At 41.9% G+C, this 18,579-nt stretch overlaps 1 non-coding gene across 1 annotated transcript; it reads right to left on the reverse strand.

Moving 5' to 3' along the window:
* Window positions 1-7,378: 7,378 nt before the first annotated feature.
* On the reverse strand, window positions 7,379-7,516 carry LOC119948335. Its single transcript, XR_005456738.1, has one exon. It is a non-coding gene; the product is annotated as a small nucleolar RNA SNORA7 (small nucleolar RNA).
* Window positions 7,517-18,579: the final 11,063 nt, after the last annotated feature.

Consider the following 18,579-nt stretch of genomic DNA (forward strand, 5'->3'; position numbering starts at 1 on the left):
ATAAATACTGTTGATTGATTGGCTGAATGTTCTTCCTATAACACAGGTCTCTTCTGGAAATAACACATTTCACAAGTTAGCATAAGTAAATTCAGTGTAGGAAGAAGCCCTTGTGCACCTGTGTGAAGCATGTCAGGGTGTGATGCTTTATTGATTCCTGCCTCACCTCAGCTACACTGTACTCTAATTTACTGTACATTATTGTGTATTTGTATATTTGCAACTTTACAGTATTTTGTTTTATGAGTGGCAAGGGTGTGGAGCATTTTGCTAGTGCCAACAGACCAATAATATAGGAATGTATGTCAAAAAATGTCAGTTTTGATGCTGTCTTTGAACATCCTAGCCCATTCATTTTCCATTTAATGGAGTTACACAGATGCAGTTTTCCCCTATCATGAAATTCTTTAAGAAACATTCCCATGTTATAGAACTCCTTGTACATACTTCATTATATCTCTTCAGACTACACCCTGTGACTCGACCTGCTTCTTCACACTGTCAATGCTGAAATTCCCCATTTCTCAAAACGAGTTCCCTTCAATCAAGACAAGTGGCAAGGATGTTTTCTATCCATTCTTTTTCATTTGGTAATCCTTAAAATTAAACAATTCACCTCAAAACATCTAACCTATCTTCACCTCTTTCTAAGGCCAGTTTGGACTGCTCAAGGTTTCGCCCCCCCACCCTTTCCCATAAAATTAAAGAGCTTTGCATTGGAGAACCTTTTCCAGAGTCTAATCAATTCTATTCACCTACGCTGATGTCTTTTGCAAGACAAAAAATTGTTATAATTCACCCACTGAGGAAAACCTCACAAGAACTGTTTTACTTTAAACTTAATGAACGATTTGTTGCTTTGCAATCTTAGTCCAACTTCTCAAATGCAGCCATCTTCCCTCTTTCTGTTGCCCTGCCCTCTCCTCAACACCTCTATTATCTCCCCAACATTGCTGTGAAATAAGTGGCAAGTATGATCACCTAGGGAAATCAAAGTACAGAGAGGCTTCATCATTTGTTCAAGGTCACATAGTAAGTCATTATTAGAATCCTGGTTTCCTGATTCACAGGCTAACACTCTATCCATTAGACCACTTCCTTCATTTAGACTCTCAGTATGGTTCTTTAACAAATTTTCTAAAAATGCTTTGGGATAAAAAAACAACAATTTTTTACTTTGGAATTCCAGACTGAATTGAAATTTAATAGGAGAGTTATAAACCCTCCAAAATGGGTTTATCCTGAAAATGCTGACACCATCTCAACTCCAGCAATGCAAATGGCATCCCTATAATAAAAGAAGCAAGAGAGGTTTCAATATGCTGTCTAAGAACCTGAGCACATTGAAGGTGATTTATGGCCAAGCCGACTAAAATTTTAAATGCCTTTTCTAGCAGTGGTACATTTTTCAACACAACAAACACTCTCATATATGATTCTACATTCTGCTGCTGTACCACCTCTGACAATATAAGCCTTTTCTGATAGGCTAACATTTCCAGTCCAAGATTAAAATCTAAGAAACTTGTCAACAGAAAAGGATGATAATACGAGGAAAATGGCAACTCTGAAAGAAAAACACCTTGCTAGTAATTTCTGTAATGGTCAACTTCTGGTCATTTTATACTCTCCCTCTATCCCCAAGTAAAGACAGACATTGGTCCAGAGGTCATTTTGGTATTTTGGTTAAGTATAGTGGAAAAGAAGAAATTCAAGATCAAAGGTAAATCATAGGTAATTTAGTACTTACAAAGTTTGACTTCTTCCACTGTATTTCTCATTTCCATTTCTGATTTAGACTATGGGGATTGACTTCTTTTTGATAAATGAGGGTGTATACATTGTGTTGAAAAATGAAACCCTGAGGTCATATGAAACTCTGGAAATTAGGGGATCAGATATACTTAGTTCTTTTAGGTGAATTTATGCGAATGATTCTATATCGCTTTACTTAATTCTCCACTGGCCCCTGATTGACCTATTAGGTCTTTTCCATCTTTCATTTTTATAACTTTTTCTTCTATTGTTTTTTTAGCTGTTGGTGGTCTTTCCCTATCCCTGACCCACACTAACCTGTGATGGCAGTGAAATTGGTTAGGCAGTATTGTTCCCAACAGCACAGGGTAAGTGTTGAAACGCATGCATGGGTTGAATAACTATGCCTTTAAACATTTGTCCATTTTTACAGATTAGGCCTTTTTCTTCCCAATGCAGAGAGAGGGGAGCGGGCCATAGTAAATTCCAGAGAGAAACCAAATCATCCCTCTCCATCTCAAAGCAGGGGGTGGGAGAACTCCTTCTCCTCTCTATTAGGGCTAGTATGGCCCTTGATCCAGTTTTCTACTAGACAGTACCAGGTAGTTGTCAAGATATTGGGCATGGCCAATAAAAGATTGGTTTGATGCAGATGGTCTGGTGATTGTCTATTTGCAGTGAAACAATCTCTGTTCCCTAACACCTTGCAGCACTAAATATTTATTTTAATGTTGGTCTCTCCTTCTAGACTGTGAGTTCCTTGTGAGAAACAGTGTGGCTTAGTGAATACTTACCTGGGAGTACGAAGGTCATGGGTTCTAATCTGAGCTCTGCCACATGTCTGCTTTGTGACCTTGGGCAAATCACTTCACTTCTCTGGACTTCAGTTATGTCATCTGTAAAATGGGGATTAAGACTGTGAACCCCCTGTGGGACAACCTGATCACCTTGTAACTTCCCCAGCACTTAGAACAGTGCTTTGCACATAGTAAGTGCTTAATAAATGGCATTATTATTATTATGTCTACTAGCCCTATTGTGTTTTACTCTCACAAGCACTTATTACAGTCATTTTACAGGATAGGCACTCAATAAATGCCATTGATTGATTGATTGACTTAGAAAACAAGAGTGCTTGATAATGCTTTTCCCAGAGTGTCTTCTTTTGCTATTTTGGGGGAACTCCTAGGCTCCTCAAAAGCTTCTGCCACCCCTGCACAAGTGGCAGACACCTACCCAGTCACTTACAAACTGCTCCATCTTCCACACAGTATAATTTGTTTGTTGTGGGAGTTGTAGATTAGCAAGCCATACACCTTCTGTAATAATAATAATGATGGCATTTATTAAGTGCTTACTATGTGCAAAACACTATTCTAAGCCCTGGGGAGGTTACAAGGTGATCAGGTTGTCCCACAGGGGGCTCACAGTCTTAATCCCCATTTTACAGATGAGGGAACTGAGGCCCAGAGTAATGAGATGACTTGCCCAAAGTCACACAGCTGACAATTGGCGGAGCTGGTATTTGAACCCATGACCTCTGACTCCAAAGCCCATGCTCTTTCCACTGAGCCATGCTGCTCTGCAGACCCATGCAGGGTGTTCCTGGATTGACTGCTTAAAACAACTATCTACCTGATGTTCCCAGAATTATAGTGTGAGTTCAGAGCCCAAAGGATAAGATCTCTGCAGCACATCTCATACAGAAAAAGTATGGGGAGCTTATTGTGGGCAGGGAATATATCTGTGTATCATTATATTGTACTCTCCCAAGGGCTTAGTAAAGTGCTCTGCACTCAGTAAGTGCTCAGTAAATATGACTGAATGAAAAGGGAGCAGCTCCAAGGCTCTATACAATTTTCATAGATCTTATAAAAGCATTTGACACCACTCATATATCTGGACTCTGGAAATTATTCAAAAAATTTTTCTGCCCTGAAAAGTTCATTAATGTTCTGATGGCATGGCTGAGTGGGTTTGATCTTTTTTTCGTCACCAATGCAGGGAAGCAGGTAGGCAAATTGGGTCTTGTCCCATTCAGAGTATTCTAGTCAGCCATCCTGGAAGATGGAAAAAGAGACATGAGTACAGGTGGCAGAATTAGCTTTCACTCCTCTGGGAAACTCTTGCAATTCAGTAGACTTGTTGTCAGAAGAATTGTTGTGCACAGGTGACTGAGCCCTAGAGACGTATGTCAAGAAGACATGGAGAAGTTTGCAAACTGCTTTACCAAAGCAGCCAGGTTCTACTGGCTGAGGATGAGCCTAAAGAAAACTGAAGTAATATCTCAGCCTGCACCAGGAAGCCATATACACAATTTTAAAGAAAAGCTATATGGGCAACGAAGAGCCAAGTGCAGTCACAGAATTTTGTTACCTAGGGCAGCACAGAGATTAATGATGCAGTGATAGATACGGAAGTAGAACATTGAAGGAAGAAGGCTAGCACATCTAGAATGATGTCAAGTCACCATGACACAACTGTGTGGGGTGAAAGGAGAGTGGAAGACTGCCTCCAAAATTCAGTCACCTGCTAAGAACTTTTCTTCAGTGACTGTTTCTGGGATTGCTGTAAGGGGAGCTGAAATTGTGAAACTGAAAGCAAGGATAAAAGAAATAATTTAAGAACACGGTATGAAGAATACAGTAAAACAAAACCTCAGACAGTGCTGCACCTCAGCTGAGCACTGAAAGTCAATTGCCGTGGATAGGTCAGCATGACATACTGCCAAATCAAGAATGGAATGACTCTTTTGGATCAGAAACTTCATAAGTGAGTCAAAGAGGCAAAAGCGAAAACACCAAGGGCTGCAAACAACAAACGTGACTGTACAAGGGACAATATTTGCCTTTTCAGTCCCACATGCAACCATGGATGAACTTCCCCATCATGGACATCATCTTTGAGTAAGGGCGGTAACTGATAATCTGGCTTTCAAATGATTTGTCCCCGCCTCTGGTACGGGTACAGCACAGGATGCCACACACTAATACAACTCTACCCTATCTTTCAGAGACTCACATCAGGAATGAAAGGGCAGGCTACCTTCATGTTTATACTAATTTCAGACTAATATATTTACTGTTGATAGTTGTAGTTTTGTTCTCCCGTGAGACAGAAAGCAGAAAGAAAGATATCTGGAAAATTTTGTAATTGTCACAGAGCAGAAATATTACATGCGAACACCAGTTCCTCTCTACTGTTACAGGCATTTGATGCACTTTATTGTAAATGTTGAGGTCATGAAAGCTAATGCATGGACATTTAATCTGTGATATCTGAGGTCATGCAGGGGCCACCAACTGTACCATAGCCTGGCTGCATATTTCATAGATTTTTCTTTAAAGCCTAGACAGGTATCTTAAGCCATAGTAATTTGCAATGATATTGGAAGGACATGAGGTTGCAAAATGAAAATTGTGCACAATTTTGATAAAGAGTATATCTAAAACTTTTGTCTTAAATTGATAGCAAGATGGTGAAGCTATTATTATATAATTAAATAGGAGCTTTTATGCTTGGGCTGTACATAAACCTTTCAAGAAAGAGATATTCAAGGATAAAAAAAGTATGTCGTATTTCAGAACCTAAGCCTTCACCGCAGCTAGTCTCCTCAAAAAAAGGTAAAGTTTTAACCAGTAGAAAGGAATTTTCTGTCAAAATAATAGCAGGTTATAAAAATTCCCTCTCTTGAAGATCTTTCAGAATAGATATTCTATCTGTTTGGATCAGGCTACTTTTTAAGGTCCCTACTTTGTGGAACGGTCTAGAATACATAATTAGTTAAGGGACATCATTCCAGACAACAGACTAGCCATATAACTCCTAAATACCATTTCACTGACTTCTAATAAATACATTTTCAGCCTGGGCATTCAGCCTGGTTTGAAGTGCCCAGCTGTTTTTCATTAGGTGGGACTGGCAAGAGTTTTGGGGACCAAATGATGTTAGGAAGGCAGCCCTGTCTGTGTCATAGAGGCAGCAATGGGGGACAGTCATGGTGAATGTGTGCATGTGTGGGACAGTATGTCTGTGTATGTATGTGTGTATGCTATTTGTGTGTCTGAAGGCCCTGCTTCATATCTCTGTCCTGTTCTCTCATGTACTCTCTCACATGTGTCTTCTCTCCCTTTCTCTATGTCTCTTCCCTTTTCTAGTTCTCCCTTCCTATCTCTTGTCTCTATCTTCACCTTTCTTGTCCTTAGTCACTAGAAGTCCTGCCTCTTGGAATCCCTACCCACTAGAGACTCTGCCCACAATTAACTCCAGAATCTATGGGCACTTTATTCTGGTTGCCTCATAGGGAATTTTCAGAATTTATAGCCTGATCATATTCCTTAAATACGATCGATTGATTGATTGATTATGGAGAGGGAGGAAGAACAGTTGCAAACCGATGGAAGGATGTGACTGTACTTCTTTGGGCATTGAGACATCAGAGTGAACTACAAATATATGTGGCACTTTGGGGTCGGGATTCATTCATTCATTGATTCAATCGTATTTATTGAGCGCTTACTGTGTGCAGAGCACTGTACTAAGCGCTTGGGAAGTACAAGTTGGCAACATATAGAGATGGTCCCTACCCAACAGTGGGCTCACAGTCTAGAAGGGGGAGACAGAGAACAAAACAAAACATATTAACAAAATAAAATAAATAGAATAAATATGCACAAATAAAATAGAGTAATAAATTCGTACAAACATATATGCATATATACAGGTGCTGTGGGGAGGGGAAGGAGGTAAGGCGGAGGGGATGGGGAGGGGGAGGAGGGCGAGAGGAAGGAGGGGGCTCAGTTTGGAAAGGCCTCCTGCAGGAGGTGAGCTCTCAGTAGGGCCTTGAAGGGAGAAAGAGAGCTAGCTTGTTGGATGTGCGGAGGGAGGGCATTCCAGGCCAGGGGGATGACATGGGATGGGGGTCGACGGCGGGACAGGTGAGAACGAGGCATGGTGAGGAGATTAGCAGCTGTGGGCAGGAAGTGGTACCAGAGATCATCGTGTCCAATTGTCCAGAATCACTGGAATGAGGGGGCGAGGAGCACTGGTCATGTTGAAACAGGTGGTCTGTTAGAAACAGGTTCCCTTCCCTGATGCTGTCATGTCATGGCTAAGACTGAACATAGGCTCTCTGGGTGGCAGTTCAGTGATGATTGCTGGACCTGTCTGTCCCGGGGCTCTTGCCACCTTCGGGATGGTGGGCTCAGGTTCCCGGTAATTCTTCTTTCACACTACTCTCCTATGACAATCTGATCAAGTCACTCTTCTCTAGGAAAAGCCAATTATGACTTCTGTGACCACTTGAATTGTACAAGCCCACTATCAGCTGGCTTCTTTTGAGTTAGCTTCCCTCTTAAGGGAAGAATGCTTTGTTAGGAAATGTTCTCTTCTGTAGCTGTCTTGTCTTATGCTGTTGAGTCGTCTCCGACCCATAGTGACTCCATGGACACATCTCTCCCAGAACATCTCACCTCTATCTGAAATCATTCTGGTAGTGTATCCATAGAGTTTTCTTGGTAAAAATATAGAAGTGGTTTGCCATTGCCTCCTTCTGTATAGGAAACTTGAGTCTCCACCCTCGACTCTCTCCCATGCTGCTGCTGCCCAGCACAGGTGAGTTTTGACTCGTAGCAGATTGCCTTCCACTCGTTAGCCACTGCCCAGGCTAGGAATGGAATGGGTATGTCTCTGCTTGACTCTCCCTCCCATAGTCAAGACTGGTAGAGTACTGGAAACTCTCCAAGTGCGACCCTGAGAGGGGCTTCCGTAGTTAGCCACTTTTAATCCAGTATCATCCAATTTAGTACTCACTGCTATCCGCAAGCAAAACTCTTCCCTGTTTCCTAGACATAATTCTTCCTCCTCTTAACTATTGCTTCTTCTTTCTCCCCTGCCCCCCATTTGGAATGCCATCCCTCCTCCCCTGCTCTATCAAACATGACCCTCCTCTACTTCAAAGTTCTACTAAAACCCTGCCTCCTCCATGGAGCCTTATGATTTCCTTTTCCTTTCATTGTTTTGGTCAATGCCCCCTACCCACCCACCTTGCCCTCTCCTCCCACCTCCCAGCAGCAGTCCATCTACATCAGTAAAACCTCTTCAAGAGTTTCAATATATTGCTGTGATTTATTTGCCTGAAGTTTTAATCTTAATGAATTTTCATGTTTCTGTGTCTGTCTCACTCTCTCTATTGATAATAAGACCTGCAGGGCAGGGACCATATCTGGTATTCTTTCGTCATTCCCCTCAGTTCCCGGTACAATATTCCACACTCAAAGTGAGCACTCAAGAAATACTGACGATAATGATGATGAGAGTGATCATGATGATGCATCTCAGAAGAACATAAAGAGTTGCATGACAAGCAGTCACTGTCATAAAGTGTTTCTCCGACAAAAATGACACGTGGGAGAACACATACTTTTCTCTGCCTCTCTGGAGGGTACTTTATGGCTTCTATTGAGCTGTAATAGGAGAATTCAGCTCTGGGAGATTCTGGTCTGACTCCTGGGGAAAGGAAGGGAAGAAGAAAAAATGTCAAATTCTCCATGCATATCAGGATGGCATTAGTAATTTAGGGTAGCATTTAGCTTCCATACAGAGCACACCCAGCAGGAACTGCCTGCCCCTGGGGATGCCAGGAAGGGACAAATAGGGGGAAAGAGAGGCTCAGTGAGTCCTATGAATTAAGCCTTGCTCTATATGCTCTTCTCATCCATTGAGATTGAGGCCTCTCTGCAGGCATTAAGGCACTTAAAATTCTCAGGAGTCAGATGCTCTATATGACCAAAGGAAAATACTAGTATTAAATAGAGCCTGTTTCAATAGACTATCCTAAAGCTCTTGTTGAATCAGACTATTGAAAACTGAGGATGCAGCAAGACACCCTTGGAAGTAGATGAGAGCAACTTCCCTTTATACTCTTTCTTACTTTCCATTTGTAGCAAATATGAGCTTCATTCATTCATTCATTCATTCATTCAATCATATTTATGGAGCGCTTACTGTGTGCAGAGCACTGTACTAAGTGCTTGGGACAGTACAATACAACAGAGTCGGTAGATTCATTCCCTGCCCACAATGAGCTTATAGTCTAGACAGGGAGACTAACATTAATAGAAATAAATGTTATAGATATGTACATGACATGGTGTCGTGTTCTTGTACTTTTCACAGAGGGTGGAACAAGAAGAGGTTACATTAGGAGAGATGGGGAAAATCTCTCCAGGAGTCGGGACAGAAAGAGGGAAGGGAGAAGGAGCAAGTCCCTGAGTCATCATCACTGTTTCTCATCACCTACCGCCATTTGGCTCAGTGGAAAGAGCACGGGCTTTAGAGTCAGAGGTCATGGGTTCAAATCCCAGCTCTGCCAATTGTCAGCTGTGTGACTTTGGGCAAGTCACTTAACTTCTCTGGGCCTCAGTGACCTCGTCTGTAAAATGGGGATTGAGACTGTGAGCCCCCCATGGGATAACCTGATCACTTTGTAACCTCCTCAGCACTTAGAACAGTGCTTTGCACATAGTAAGTGCTTAATAAATGCCATTATTATTATAATAATTATTATTATTATGTTAGCACTGTTACAGCCAAAATCTTGTGATTCTGGTGGAAGCAGCGATTCTGGTGGAAGCAGCAGCAGACAGAAGGAGTGGGTGAAGGCTTTTTCTCTTCCTCAGTGGCAGAGGGATCTGGGGTTACTCATGCTCTTATCACTTAACACTTATGCTGCTACTATCCTAACTGAAGTATTCTGAGGCCATCGTACTGCTGAAGAGGCAAAAGGGAAGGAGGAAGAAGAGACTGGGAAGTAGAGAGAAACATCATGGCTCAGTGGAAAGAGCATGGGCTGTGGAGTCAGAGGTCATGGGTTCAAATCCCAGCTCTGCCAATTGTCAGCTGTGTGACTTTGGGCAAGTCACTTAACTTCTCTGTGCCTCAGTGACCTCATCTGTAAAATGGGGATTAAGACTGTGAGCCCCCCAGGGGACAACCTGATCACTTTGTAACCTCCCTAGTGCTTAGAACAGTGCTTTGCACATAGTAAGCACTTAATAAATGCCATTATTATTATTATAGAGGAGGAGGTAGCTGTTTAATTTCTTCTTTATTGGTGCCATACCACAATAGCTGTGGAGTTGCCTCCTGCCATCCTGGCTGAAAATGTAATGCTAGTGGGTCTCACCTTAGAACTATGGGAGTTTGGGAAGGACCACCCCCAAATTGTTCTTGACCATATCCTTAAAAACATTTTTTTTGTGCCTTCTGGCATTGCAGTTTTGCCTCCTGCAAGGGTACTCTGTTTCTATTCTTTTCTCTTCACAGGTCCCACTGAATGAAGTGGGGTTGTTCTGAGCATTGTTTTGAGGCTGGTGAGCTGCCTGTGTTTCAGGACCTTTCTGTTGGTACTCTTGTCCTGTCAGTTGAGGCTGAGTGAGATTCACAGGTGATGCTGATGAAGCTGCTCGATACATCAATGGTCTTGTAGACCTTCAACTTACTATGGAGCTTTGATGTCCCATTATTACCACACTGTATCTTGTAATCTTCCAAAGGCCTTGCTGATTTTTTTGATTCTGTTTTTATCTCTATAGGTGCATTGTGGGGAAAAAGTACTGGCTATGTAGACAAATTCTGTGACCACTTTGATTTCTGGATCTCTGATGAAAACCTTCTGTTGGATCTGGGGTTTCCAGAGTATAGATAAGTACATGCTTTCTGTTTTCTTTATACTTTTTGTCAGACCATAGTGCTATGCTGCACCTGCTCAGTGATTCCTATTTTCATGTCTCCTTGTGTATGTGACTTCAGAGCCCAGTTACATTTACAAAGCAGTTCCTGAACCATTTTCTCAAATACTTTTGATGATACTCTCCACCCGTTGAATGAAGACATGAATGAAGACATTAGAAAACATAATTTCAGCATGCTTTTTGGAAGGCTGCAAGTCTGCAAGTGTGGTGATAACAGGGCACCAAACTCCATATCAAGTTGCAGGTCTATGATTAGGCTTTAGTGATGTTGAGGGGTCCTCCCTTACAGCCTTGAGCAAAAATGGAACCCTTAATGGGCCTCTCAGGTCATCCAAGACATGGGACAGAAGCCCAAAAGATGTGACCGTCCTACCTAAATCCAGACACCTTAATTGAAAGGAACTTGCTTTCTCTTACCTCAAGGGTATATTGTGGATAATAATAGCAAATAAATATCTAAGTCAAGCATGTCCTAACTATACTGTGTTGCTTATCCAAAATATTTCCTCCCTTCATATTACCTGATTATATGGAGTTAGGTTTGTTAACAACAAGACACAATAGGAATCAACCATGGCACTGACTGTCACAAAATACCAGTTTTCAAGAAATAGAACTTGTTCTTGCATTAAGAAACTAATGCCCACACATGCATTCTCCTGTTAATTACTTCCATGTGGTGACTGCTTTGCTCACTGCTGAATTTAGTTTTCTGTTCATTAATGCAATAAGGATTACACAGTGAGTTCTGCAAACATATGGCCAGTTGTAATGTAATGGATAAAATAGATAGTTTAGGAAACAGCACAGTATAGGGGATTGCAGCGTCCCTGCCAGGAACAAAGGAATAATGTTGAATAAGGGCTGCTAGAGAGAGCTTTGGCACTTAATCCCCATCAGTCTCTGAGCTCTAAATTAAAGGAGGAGAAAAATAGCAAAAAGACAAACCATCCAAATCCTAAGCATTAAAACCCCCTGGAGAAAACATGGCAATAATGATCAAGCTTTTTATGTTTTCTTCCACTCTCCTCTGTCTGGTCCCATTAATTTGTTCCCACAGGCTTCATGTGTTGAAGGACTTTAGGAATGAATACAGACCAACAAAGGTTATGAACAAAACTTGTGAATTGCAAGGGAACCCACAAAATTTGTCATAATGGCAGAAGGACTATTGACTTATGATCGTGCTTAACCTCACTGTGTCTGTTCCCTCATCCATGATAAAGGGATAATCTTACCTCTAAGTGCAGCTGCAGAGTCTTAGGTGGCCACAGACATAGGTGATTTAAGTCTTTTTCTTGAGACTAGGTTCCCTTGACAAAGACCTGGGAGTGGGAATTGAGGGGAAGCTACTTTGTTGGGTGCTATGGCTCAGATGAAGTCTTGTCATCTGGCTCATACAAGAAAGATAAACTCAGACCTTATCAGCTACTATCATATTTAAACTAATAACTTGTCTGGAAACCACAACCTGAAGAAAATACACCAAAAAAAATCCATAGCTATCTATCTAATGCAACATGTCCTAGCGGAAAGAGTACATTTCCAGGTTCTAATTCTGGCTCCGCCACATGTCTGCTGTGTGACCTTGGGCAAGTCAGTACATTTCTCTGTGCCTCAGTTACCTCACCTGTAAATTGGGGATTAAGATTGTGAGTCCTATGTAGGACAGGGATTGTCTCCAACCTGATCATGTTGTATCTACGCCAGCGCTTAGTACAGTTCATTCATTCATTCATTCAATGGTATTTATTGAGTGCTTACTGTGTGCAGAGCACTGTACTAAGTGCTTAGGAAGTACAAGATGGCAACATATAGAGACAGTCCCTACCCAACAGTGGGCTCACAGTCTAGAAGGGGGAGACAGAGAACAAAGCAAAACATATTAACAAAATAAAATAAATAGAATAAATATGTACAAATAAAATAAATAAATAGAGTAATAAATACATACAAACATATATACATATATACAGGTGCTGTGGGGAGGGGAAGGAGGTAAGGCAGGGGGATGGAGAGGGGGAGGAGGGGGAGAGGAAGGAGGGGGCTCAGTCTGGGAAGACCTCCTGGAGGAGGTGAGCTATCAGTAGGGCCTTGAAGGGAGGAAGAGAGCTAGCTTGGCAGATGTGAGGAAGGAGGGCATTCCAGGCCAGGGGGATGACGTGGGCCGGGGGTCGAGGCGGGACAGGAGAGAACGAGGCACGGTGAGGAGATAAGCGGCAGTTCTTGGAATATAGTAAACATATGTCATTAAAATCTGAGATATGGGATATGTCATTAAAAAAAATCCACATGGGTCAAGCTTAATTTTTGGAAAATTACTGTGGGCAATTCAATCCTCTTCCTCACTCTGTAGGAGAAAAAGTTAATGTTAGCAGGGATCATCAGGCAAACAGGAATTACATTTTAGAAGGCATGATCCACTAGTTCCAAGCCCACCCAGCCCTCTTCAGGAGTTTTTATGTCAGCACATTCATTCAGCACGATTGAGTCACCCATCCTGAAGCCACCCTGTGGGCGGTCTCAGGAAGGTCTCCATGGTCCAGGCAGATTTGGGGTGGGGTGAGAGCCCTCTTGTGTAGCAGTATTAAATCAAACAGATTTGTGGGTCAGTTAATAACATGCCTGAGGTAGTAATCTCCCAGCCAAAACCCTCTGTCTGTACCATCTCAGGTTAAATTTCTAGAGTTTTAAAGGCAGTAGAAAGAGCCTGGGTTTTGAGGTCCAGAGACATGTGTTCTAATTCCAGCTCCACTATTGACTGGTTGTGTGACCTTGAACTAGTTACTTACCCTCTCCGAGCCTCAGTTGCCTTACTTGTCTAAGATACCTGCTCTCCCTCCCTTTTATATGGTGGGCTCCATGGGGAGCAGGGACATTGCCTAGAATTGAGAAAGCAGTGTGGCTTACTAAAAAAAGAATGCGGGCTTGGGAATCAGAGGTCGTGGGTTCCAATCCTGACTCTGCCATTTGTCAGCTGTGTGACTTTGGGCAAGTCACTTAATTTCTCTGTGTCTCAGTTACCTCATATGTAAAATGGGGATGAAGACTGTAAGCCCCATGTGGGACAACCTGATTACCTTTTATATACCCCAGTGCTTAGAACAGTGTGTGGCACATAGTAAGCACTTAACAAATATCATTATTATTATTATTATCTTGTTTCTATCTCAGTATTGAGCAGAATGCTTAGCACATGGTAATGCAAGATGGATGATGCCGAACACACCTATGTATATAATAATGATAGCATTTATTAAGCGCTTACTATGTGCAAAGCACTGTTATAAGCGCTGGGGAGGTTACAAGGTGATCAGGTTGCCCCACAGGGGGCTCACAGTCTTAATCCCCATTTTACAGATGAGGTAACTGAGGCCCAGAGAAGTTAAGTGACTTGTTATAGTCAGTTGTACAGTCAATAGTTTAGTTTATTTTGCTATTTCATGCTGACATTACCTCCTACTTTATCTTTTGTCTTCTTCCTGATCTCACTTTTTATAAGCAAGGTCTGTCGTCCACCCCATTTGATTGTAAGCTCCTCAAAAGCAGTGATCAGTTGCCTTCTTTTGGTTGTTCTCTAACAAGTGCTTAGTACAGTGCTCTGCTGAAGCTTGTTTTAGAAATGAATAACTCGGAAGTGTTGATGAAATCTGAAAGTTGAGTTTAAGGATCAAGAAGCATCCACAGGTTTCATGACTGAGAATGAAGAAGGCACAAACAGACTAAGAACATCAGAGCGAAAAAACAGACCGATGAAATCTAAGTAATGGTGAGGATCTAAGGACAGAATGACTAGGTGGAACTGAGTTTAAGAGTACAGTGAAGGATAGAACAGAGATTCATAAATTTGGACTCAGAGAAGAATCTGACTCCAACTCCCTGGCCACCAGCCTGCTGGTGATCTCGGGCAAGTCACTTAACTTCACTGAGTCTTAGTTTCCTCATCTGAAAAATGGGAATAAAATACCTATCCTTCCTGCCACTTTGATTGTGAGCTTCATGTATCGCTCCTGGCACTCAGCAAAGTGATTTGGCAATAGTAAGTACTTAATCAATACCCTATTTAATTTAATGTAATAATTCTTATGACAAAAAGTATTAGAGTCAAAGCTTCCTAACATTAACAGTAGTTAATGAGTGAAATGTTATTAATGCTGTTAAAGATATACCCAGATTCCTGCCAGTAATTTGATTGCTGTAGTCACAGTTTATTAATTTGTGAGAAGATTAATTTTCTTTTTGGCTCACCAGCTCTCCACCTTGGTTTATTGATGTGCAGATATTTTGATTATTCCATCCTGATAGTGGTCTTTAGAGGCTTTTCACATGACCCTCAATAAAGAGGTCATAGAAATAAATGGTCATAGCATTTATCCATTTTTCAAAGGTCTGAATTTTGGGCATCCTCTAGGAAACAGGAATCTCACATTAAAATAGATGTGACTTTGGCAAATCTACTGCTTATCTAAATGATAAAATTCAATCAAAACAGAGCCTCCTTGTGACATCAGATAAAAAACACCGTTTAGGACAGCTGTTCTTCAAATTTGAAAATGAACATTACGGACAGTGAGATTTCATCTCTCTCTGTGTGTGTGTGTGTGTGTGTGTGTGTGTGGTTGACAAGATCAATGGGTGACTGACAGTCCCTCATTGAGTGCATGTAAATATTTCCCTTAACTGAACTGCTGCCTGTGTTATCCACAGTGCCTGATGCTGTTTTCTTTCCTTCCTCTTGATGTCAAGATCTTCCTAAAGCCTCTGCTTCAGATATTTACCCCATTACTGATTCCTACCCTCCAGGTTAACCTGTCTCTTTGACTGTCTCCCACAGCTCTCTGCTATGCTAGGTCATTTAGGTTTTGCTTCACTTTACCTTGACACCATTTCTTCTGTCCAGCCTTCAGGAAATTACCCTAATTCAGGACACCATAGATCTTGCCATTGCTTCAAAGCTGGTGGTCTAACTCTTTCCCATCATCTCCTTGCCTGTGATCTTACCTTGCCATCAAATGTTAATATTGCACATAGGTGGTTTTGGTAGAATTAATCAAAGGTGGAACAGGTACAGGTCTCATAACCATAAAGAATATTGAACACTACAATTGCTCTAAACAGTAAAATTACCCCTGAATATCTTCAGTTTTGTCCAAATGTTGATGCTGTGCTGATGCCACACTGTCCTTGTCTCCCCAAATCAATCAATAAATGACATTAATTCACTGATTGATTATCTACTATATGCAAAACACTGTACTAAGTGCTTGGAAGAATACAACTGCAATGAATGGCATGTTCTTTGACCTTGAGACATTCAGAATTTAATGGGAGAGACTGTCTGACAAAGGTGATTTACAAACAGGGAGCAGGAGGAAGAGCAAGGATATTGCAGATAATATCAAGAGTATGGTAGGAAGAAATGGGTGAATAAATATCATATGTATATTGACCTAAATGTATAACTAATCTAAATTGGGAAGTGCTGAGGAAGAGTGTAAATACCCAAGTGCTAGTGTTGGCTGTTGGGTTGATACAAGCTAGGGTTTGGGGAGTAAATTGGGAAAGATTTCCTGGAGAAGGTGGGATTTCAAGAAATCAATCAATCAATCAATCAATCAATCATTTACTGAGTGTTAACTGTGTGTAGAGCACTGTACTAAGCACTCAGGAGAGTACAATATCTCTGAAGATGAGGAAATCTGTGGTCTGACTGGTTTGAAGGCAAGAGCCAAAACTGTATCATCCTCCCTGCCTCCTGTCTTTCCCCACTCCAGTTCATACTTCACTCTACTGCTTGAATCATTTTTCTACAAAAACATTCAGTCCATGTTTCCCCACCCCTCAAGAACCTCCAGTGGTTGCCCATCCACCTCCATATCATACAAAAACTCCTTATCATTGATTTTCATTGTGGACAAGGAATCGTTGTGGGCAGGGAATGAGTCTGTTTATTGTTATATTGTACTCTCCCAAGCACTTCGTATAGGGCTTTGCACACAGTAAGTGCTCAATAAATACAATTGAATGAATGAATGAATGAATGAAGTTCCAGGCAGGGGAAACAATGTAATCTAGGTGTCAGAGGTAGGAGAGTCAAGAGCAGGAAGGTAAGCATGGGGGGCGGGGGCTGGAGGAGTGAAGAGTATGAGCTGGTGCAGAGTGGGTGAAGGAAGCCAATAAATAAAATGAGAGAGCTGTTGGAAAGCCTTGAAGCTGGTGGTAAGGCATTTCTGTTGGATGCAGAGGTAAATAGGCATCCATCAGATGTTTCTTAAGAGTGGGGAGATAGGGCCAAATGGTATTTCAGAAAAATGATCTGGGCAGCAGCATGATACATAGTTTGAATGGGGAGAATGGTTTTCTATCTTCTTCAATTGATCCATCATTCAATCAGTAGTACTTACTGAGCCGTTACTTCATGCAGAGCACAGTACAAAATGCTTAGAAGAATACAATAGAGATTACAGAATTCCTGCTGACAAGGAGTTTATAATCTAGCTGGGAAGACGCACAAGAAATAATTGGTTTACCAATTACCATCATTTTGAACTACTACCTGTTTTATCTGGTGAAGTCCTCCAAGGTTGTTGCAGTTTTTTGCAGCCTCTTCCATTTTCTAAGTAGTTTAAACTACCTAGTTGCTGGCCTAGCTACAAGGAGCGGGGGGCCAGGAATGAGGGAGGTAGGATATGTTGGTGATTCCAGGTGTTAATTATTTTGGAGCATCCTCTCAGTCCCTGTCCACTGACACCACTCCTCCCAGAGCCCTCTCCGCCTCCTCTCTGTCCTCAGGAGGGGCAGTGGCCACAGTAGCTGAAGGTTATTGAGGGAAATGTCCTGGGTGTCTGAAGAGCTAGGACAGAACTGCTTCAGATTTTTTCTACCCCCCTACTCCAAGGAGCAAAGATTGTGAGGCTCATTAGGGCAGTGGTGGCAGCAGTAGCAATCATGACCACCCTCCTTCCCAACCCCCACCCTAACCCCCGGAGGACCCCGGAGTGTGGTGGTGTGAGGCTTGCGGGGGCAGTGGGCAAGATACTGATTTAGATTTTTCAGAAACATTCTCTCTGTGCTCTCCCAAGTACTTAGTACAGTGTTCTGCACATAGTAACTGCTCAATAAATACCATTGATGGATTGATTGTCTCTTTTTTGATCTCTTTTTCCCACTATGATGGGGATGGGGAAGCAGCATGGCTCAGTGGAAAGAGCACAGGCTTGGAGTCAGAGGTCACGGGTTCTAATCCCAGCTCCCCCACATGTCTGCTGTGTGACCTTAGGCAAATCACTTAATTTCTCTGAGCCTCAGTTACCTCATCTGTAAAATGGGGATTGACTGTGAGCCCCATGTGGGACAATGTGATTACCTTGTATCTCCCCTAGCACATAGAACAGTGCTTGGCACATAGTAAGCGCTTAACAAATGCCATCATTATTAATTCATTAGTTAAGGTACTTGTTAAAAAGCTTACAATATGCTAGGCACTGTTATAAGCCCTGGGGTAGATACCAGTTAATCAGGTTGGACACAGTCACCACATGGGGCTCAGAATCCAAGTAAGAGGGAGAACAGGTATTGAACTCCCATTTTACAGATGAGGTAACTGAGACACAGAGAAGTTAAGAGAGTTGCCCAAGGTCACACAGCAGACATGTGGCAGAGCCAGGAGTAGAACCAGGTCCTCTGACTCCCAGGTCTGAGCTCTTTCCACTAGGCCAAGCTACTTTTTTGATTTTTTTTTTTCAGAAACATTGGTTGGGCCTCTGTGTCCCACTATGATTTCATGGTGTCAGAAGATCAGCAGATGTTCTGATTAATCAGATCCTGTCTCTAAAAACCAATCAGGGGATGCGGCCCATGAGCACCTTGTAAATCAACCTCGTCAACCCAATGGAGGACGATCAGATATGGGCATCCAGGCATTCCTATAACTTAGTCTCACATAGTTTAGGAAATCAGCACTGGGTCATGTATTCAAACAAATTTATAAATAGGATTTGCATTATTTGACATGTGATACTCAGATAACATAATTTGGGGAACGCATTTGATTCCATGTTGATTTTTGGCT

This window comes from Tachyglossus aculeatus, chromosome X4, assembly GCF_015852505.1.
Source record: "Tachyglossus aculeatus isolate mTacAcu1 chromosome X4, mTacAcu1.pri, whole genome shotgun sequence".
In the NCBI taxonomy this organism is placed as follows: domain Eukaryota; kingdom Metazoa; phylum Chordata; class Mammalia; order Monotremata; family Tachyglossidae; genus Tachyglossus; species Tachyglossus aculeatus.